We start from the raw sequence: 7,509 nt of genomic DNA on the forward strand, positions 1-7,509 counted from the left end.
AAACTGAATTGACAGCCTGACAAGGTCACTAGGAGTTAGGAAAAGTTTGGGCCAGGTATGGCAAATGAATAACCACTTGGTTATCTAAAGAATAGTGAAGATAGTGCTGGTTGATGGAGAACGCTCACCTTCTCCGTCAATTGCTCGTTTCTTCTATGCTTTAAAAAGTCTTTCCATGTAAATTACTTTTTTCCCACTCATACATTATATGTGTGTACAGCTCTTTGAAGACTTCAGAATGTGTTCATCTTTACAGTTAAATCCATGTGGAAGAAAGGAAGGAAATGACACACACACACACACACACAAGTTGGGAAAATAGTGTGAAGAGGATGTGTGGAGTCAGCATGGAAAGACAGCTCCTCACTCTCAAACCAACATCCCATCTTCTATGTGATGCCTTCTCTTATGACCGCATCAGTTTTTTTTTTACAGGTGCCAGCTATCTGTGTTCTCATTAGAGAATATTCTGTGCAGATTTCAGGAAGATTCCAGAGACTAGAGACTACCAGACACCTCATATTTAAAACTAGAAAAGTATCCTAATTACTACCGTGTAATTTTGGTTACATTTATTTGCAAATTCTTCTTTGATAAACTCACCTATTTTTCTTGATACATATTTTACCATACATATTGATACATATTTTCCCTGGTTGCCATTGAGTTAAATAACTGCTGACCTAGGGCAAGAAACTCATTATAATGAATTTGTATATGAAAATGTATACATTTGGTGAAAGTGTGCACAGATGGTGAAAATGTATACAGTTGGCGTATATGTAAGTAGGGGAAGAATGTATTTTTGATGAGTATGACGTGGAGATGAGATAGCAAGCAGGGAGGACTCTAAAACAATATAGAGATTAAATATGACATGCTGTGCAAAGCAGGCGAGGGGTGGAGACTTGCAAAGAGAGGCCAGACACCAAGAGAAGACTTGGTGTCTGGTGAGTTTGGAAAGGCAGAAATGGGTAAAGCAGGAAGACAGAGAGCGATCTACAGGTGTTTGGGAAAGGAGCATCTGCGTAGATAGTGGAGTTGCCTTGACGAAGGAAATATTCCTTCTTAACTCTTATTTAGTCACAGGTTTTAAGAATAGACAGATTTCCCTATCTAAATATTTCCTTGTTCAAGGTAACTCCACTATCTACACAGACGTGCCTTTTATGCTTTCGATGCTATCTCTCTTACTCCTGTTTCCTGCTCTGTGGAGGTATGGGTTTGTCTGCTTTATTATCTGCCCAGGACAATGGGAACCACTTAATACATGCTTCTGGAAAAAATATTGGCACAAGATAAATCTGTTTTGGAAAACTAGCTGTATAGGAGGTAAAGATTATAGATACAGGGTTAAAGATTGTAGTCAGTATAACCAGTACAATCATTCACTCATTTATTTATTGAAAATCTACAGAATGTATCTGACAGGTACTGTGCCAAGAACCGTGTGAGGTGCTGCCAGGTTAACTAGGAAGACCAGATTAGAAGGTATGAAAAGGCACCATCATCCACCCAATTGCTTGATACAGTATTTGAGACTTTCAATGAAGAGGCCATCTGACTGAAATGGTCACAGCTGAGTTTAATGAGGAGAGTGAACTTGAATGACCTCAAAGGACTGAAAGATTTGAGCTCAAGATTGGCAGGGAGCCAACTATGCCTGAAGAGTCAGGTGGTGGACGGGCAGGAATGGGTGTACTGTGTTTGGGAGGGCAAGACTACTTTGGGTGGAATGGAAAGCAGGAAGCCTCGAATTCTAGACCCAAGAATTTGAAGTAGATTGAACCCATCTACGGAAATGAAGTAATGGAAACAGACGGTTAGCTGATGAAGTTCTGCAAATAAGACCAAAGGTAAAGGAACATAGCCCTAAGGAAGTCAGCTGGAGCCGCAGTGCTAATTGGTGAGATGGATTGGAAAATGGGGACATGAAGATCATCCGGAAGAAAAGCCAAGCCTGGCAGATCATCACTTTTGGTGGAAATTCCAGAACGTTTTCAAGCCTACAGGACGACTATAGTTGTTAACACATTCTTGTAAACTATTCAAATAGAATACAACTATATCATAGGCCGAAACACGATGACTAAGAATTTTATCCTGGGACACACAAGACTCTGTTGTTGGGTTGTGTGGCATTAGTAATGCTGGTGGGTGTTGATGTGATGACCAGCAACATCTTACACAGCTGCCCAGTTGACCTGGGATGTGGGTGAATCATCCTGACTCCAGCTGCACTTTGGCATAGTCAATAGCAAATGTTTGACACCTTGCCGCCCTCCTTACCACATCCTGCCCCGCCTGCTCCATGTCCACGCTCACCAAGAAAATAATCATTGCGACTGGGTAGAGGATGGAAACTAATCATCTAGTCTAAACACATTCCTCACCCTTCCACCCCCAATTTAAATGATCGTTAGTGTGCTCAACTGCTTACGGACAACTTGAAGACGCAAGTCTATCCAGAAGTGCTTTGGAAGTAAGACTTCCCTCAGAAAAATTTGCCATAGAAAACCAAATGGCAATCTTAAAGTACCTCTAATGCTTGGGAAAAAAGAAGGTCATTCCTGATGCTTGTCAAGTTCCCAAGTGCGGGTGAGAAAGCTGAGAGCTGTTACCCGTTTTCAGAAAGCTGTGCTTTGGAACATTTACAAACCATAGAGATATAGATGGCAAAACCTTCTCTCCAACAAGTCTATCCAACTCATGGGATCCCCGGGATTGCCATCACTGCTACCCTGCTTAGAGGCTCCTTTTATTTGCTGCCGTTTCATGGTAATGCGCTTTCTCCCGTCTGGTAGGGTCCGCGTTCTCTGAGGACCGGCGATGTCTTGCGCTCGTCTGTTTCTGGCAAAGTTGCGCACTAACCAACGGTTGAAAGAATAAATAGCTGAGTGCACGAATCCCTGCAGGGCAAGGGATAGTGGAGAGCTGAGAAAAACAACCGAAGTATTTTGATTGATTGTGGTTTTTGAAGAACTGAAAAAAAAGTTTTCACCCTTATGCAGATGAAGTGATTTATCATATCAATTTAAGTATGATTTGAGCATCAACCTTCATTCTATTAACATTCAATAAATAGAGGCCAGGCAATGTTGGCATTATGTCATGGTCACCGAGCTGTTAACTGTAGGGATCATGTACTCATAGCGTGTACTCATTTTTCAGTTGAGGTTTTGAAGACAAGTATGACTTGTCCAAGATCCTGTAACTGGTGGCTGCGCCTGATATAAATAAGAATGGGTTCTCCTTAAATCTGTCCTTGGGTCTCCTGCCTTTGGAGACTGGTCCATCTGGGACTCCCTGGGAGATTTGTTCACTCTGCTAGAGTTTTATCAGTGCCAAAATGACTCTTGCTCCAGTCTTTTGCCAAGAACTTTTCCAAAAGCTTTGCCAGTTGATGAAGCAGAGAAAATGAATCGCCCGGAGCAGAATGAAGAGAGTAGAGATGGAAGCAGATTCCTCCGTTGTGGTACACAGTGCCCTACCGTAGGGGCCCAGTGATGGCACTGGTGGGATGCACATGACAACCAAGATGATGGGAACTTATATCTAAGTTTCCAGTGAGCTGGATAGTCCAGGCAACATCTGCAGATCTATTTGGAGGTATTATTGCTTCTAGTATACATTTGAGTGAGATATGCTATAAAGCAGGCCTTAAAAAATTTTCCCCTCTGAGTGTAAGGACACAGGGAAAATCATCCTCTGAACGAGAAGAAAGAAGTGTTTTCACAAGAGAGCTAAGGCTAGAAGTGAATGCTCAGAGTTGGAAGATAGAGTACTACTTCCTGCCATCTTTCCAGTCCCGGCCCTGTGTTCTTTTTTTAACTGAAATTAATTTAAAAGAGAGTTTGTTCCTTGCAACCAGATAGTCCTTAGCTAATAAATGGAATTATGAAGTGTGGTTCTTTGCCTTCTCCTACAAATGCAAGCACAGAATCCAAGAAAATAAAGACAAACAATGCCAGTAATCATGCAATAGAGATGCAGGACTTTGTGACATTTCAGTTTCATACTCGTTTGCAGACTGGTCTGTAAATTTAACCACCATTTATAATAATATTTCTGTGTCCTAATGCAATTCGAGTTCCCAACACACCAACAGAAAACTTCAAAATCTTGTTTAACAGTGTGTTTGAGCACACACACACACACACACATGTGCATACGCATGGTGTATATCTGCTTAAGAACCTAATTTGGGATAGGTTTATGGCACAGTAGAAATAACATGGATGGGGTTTGGACCCTGATGGCTAAATTATTTAGTAGCTATCTGTCTCTGGGCAAATCAAGTAACTTCTTTGAACATAACTTCTTGGAAAGTAATTTCTTTCACTCACCCCTCCACTCCCAAGCAAGAAGAGGGACAATAATGTTCTCATGACTCGATTGTTATGAGACTCGAATGACTTGGTCTATGTAAATCTCTGATATCTGGTATATACAAGTAGTGGATCCTTGATGAATGGTAACTGCTTCTTCTCCCTTGTCTTGTTTCCCTATTGGTAGATGCATCTCACCCATTGATGTCAATGCTCGTTTTCTCTCTATGTAAAACCGTGAACACCTTAGTTACACAGCCCCAAACAACAACAACAACAAAATTGTTTCTTCGTGTCTTGGTTTTAGCCCTGTCCCTTGGGTTACTTGGGACGCTGATTCAGAAAATTGCATTGAATCGACAGCACTAGCTCTACTAGTTTCTTAAATTTGATGTTACACCTTATTTTTGACTATTAAATTGTATGAATTTATTAGTTTATCATATTTTTAAATGTGGGGGGAACTTAGACCTACAAATTACAGGATAAGATTTTTAAAAGGCAAGGACTATTTTTAAAAGAATTAGGTATTAAGGGACTTCCCAAGGAGGCTGTAGATGGCTCATAGAGACTAGTTGGTTACACAGAGCTGCCAGTCACAAGGGTAGTGGTTCAAATCCACCAGTCAGTGTGCAGCTTTGAAAAGACTGAAAGGGTTGGAAACCCAAAGGGGCAGTTTTTCTCTGTCCTACAGGGTCACTATGAGTTAGAACGACATAGATGGCAGTGGGTTTTCCATTTTGGATGCGGGAGGCTGGTTTTCCATTTCGGATACAGATTTTACCAGTTGGACACTGCAAAGCCAGAACACAGCTTGAGAAAAATAGAAACATTTTGTTTTAATTTAAAAATAATTGAAAAGGCACATATGTGGAAGATGTGAGGTCAACTTACAGTGTAAAAAATGCAAGACGTCATAGCAATTTTCACAAATATTTTGAAGATATAAAGTTTTCCTCTTCAAATTATGTAGTCACATTTCAGACCACATTTTAATATAGAGAGGTCAATGAATAATTCCTGTCAAATGCTCCACAGCTGAGGCTGATGCCAAGCTTCTTTATAAGAATAATTCTAACTTTTCTTTTAAGAGTTTCTGTGCACAGGTGCAGAAAATGTGCCATCTTATAACAAGAATAAAAAAATGTTTCAGTGTAATGAAGGAGTTTGAACTCTGACCAACTTTTTATGGGTTTCACAACATTTGAATCTCTATTTATTTTACCAAACTCTACCATTAATTAGATTGCAACCCTGTAGGACAAAGTGAAACTTCTTGTGAAGTTTTTTCAGAGTCTGGGACCCTTGAAGGGCTAGAAAGGCTCATTCTCTGCAGAGCGGCCACGGGGCTCGCATAGCTGACATTGTGCCTATCATCCAACACACAACCCTCTATGGCCCCAGGCTCCTAATTTATTGTACAGCAACTCTTATTTCTGGCCCCCTTTTAAGAAAACAAATAGACCTGCCTGCTATTCAGTTCCCAATAATGACGAAGTGATACTTGGGGAAAATTCCAAGTTCACGTAATTTGCACTGTTCCAATGTATCCGGATCAAAGGAAACCAGGGAAAGTATAACCTGATCTAAATATTTAGTGCAAGAAAAACTACTTTAAATACAGCCAGTGTGCACTTCCTCTATCTCAGGCTAGCTAAAACTACATCAAAATATCTTGATTTTTTTTTAAATGGGTGAGCAGAGGGAAGCATAGCATGTGGCATATGTTCTGTACCTCAAAAACAAGAGCTGATGGGGGCAAATGGGTGCCACGTTGGGGTCAGCAGTCAGACAGAATGAGAAACAAGACACAGTTGAAGCAGCGAACTGGGCACTGGTCTGTACTAAGCCTCAGGTGAATGAATCCCTTTTGATCACAGACCAAAGCTGTGAATTGCCTGGCAATCGTGCGGAGAATACGGGAACGTGGGTGATTGCAGATGAAATTAAGTTGAAATTTAACACCTTATCATTTAATCTCCCTTCTGGCCCATTAAAAAATTTAAAAATATATATTAATCTTTTCAGCTTTATTTCGATTGAGGTTTTTCTCTGCGTTACTTTCTTATTGTTATTCGAGTTTTTTCTTTATGTGTGTTTCTCTGTATATGAACTTCAGGATGGGTAAATTTATAGAGCTGATAGCTGGTTTAGTGGGTTCTTGGGGGATATGGCAAGGAAGGTTTGGGGGAAATGGGATAACAATGAGTACAAATTCCAGTAAAATGTTCTAAAAGTCGTAGTGATGAGTGTACAACTCTTCTTTTTTTCCAACTCTTTTCAATGATTGAAATAATGTATTGAACGGTATTTGAATTATGTCAATAAAACTGTTAAAATGTGTGCTTGCCAGTGTTATTTGTTTTATCTTTTGCTAAGCTCAAAACAGGTTAAAGTTAACTCTTGCATTATTTGTGAAGCTCTCAAGGAAGGTTGTCCTTTATATTATTTCAAAAAAAACCCCAAAACCCTGGATTATTCCCTGACATTGGAATTAGAAGGTCTTTTTTCTTCCTCCCCAAAAGCCAGTTAACTAAATACAAACCATAACATAGAGAAACCAGTAAATAAATGCTGTCTTTCATAGAATGATGATGATTTGATGTTGGGATAAATCTTTAGGGATGCATCAGAGAGACCACCTTCTTAGATTCTTTTTACAGTCAGCTAGAGGGAACCTGAGATGATTTATTTTGCAACTGGATTAAACTTTGCACTCTATTAAAAACCAATCATCTGACTTGCCTTACAGGAATTTGCTTTTATGAGCAAGACTTTATTCCAGAGCTCCACACCTTTTTTTCTTTTTCTTTTTTTTTCCTCTGGAAGAGTTATTTAGCCTACAGCTTTCTTAGTTTTCCTTATTGGTGTCTTCAATCTTAATTTGAATAAGGACATGAGTAAATTATAGAATCCCTCTTGGCTATGATTTTGTTCTTAGAGTGTAGATGAATTTTTCAAAGTTATTTTCATCAGTTGTGCTGCGAATGGCTTTCCTGAAGAAGTTGAGTATTACTATGCAGAATATGGGAGCCTGGGTTTAAGAAGAGATTGAACTACGATAAAAGCAAATGTAAAACCATCATGAAGAATATAAGGAAAAACAGCTCGGTGCCTCAACTGAGGTATGAAAGTATACATGATTGGTTCTGAGATGATAAAGCGCATAGTCTCTGCTTTC

Source organism: Tenrec ecaudatus, chromosome 2 (genome assembly GCF_050624435.1).
Source record: "Tenrec ecaudatus isolate mTenEca1 chromosome 2, mTenEca1.hap1, whole genome shotgun sequence".
Lineage (NCBI taxonomy): Eukaryota > Metazoa > Chordata > Mammalia > Afrosoricida > Tenrecidae > Tenrec > Tenrec ecaudatus.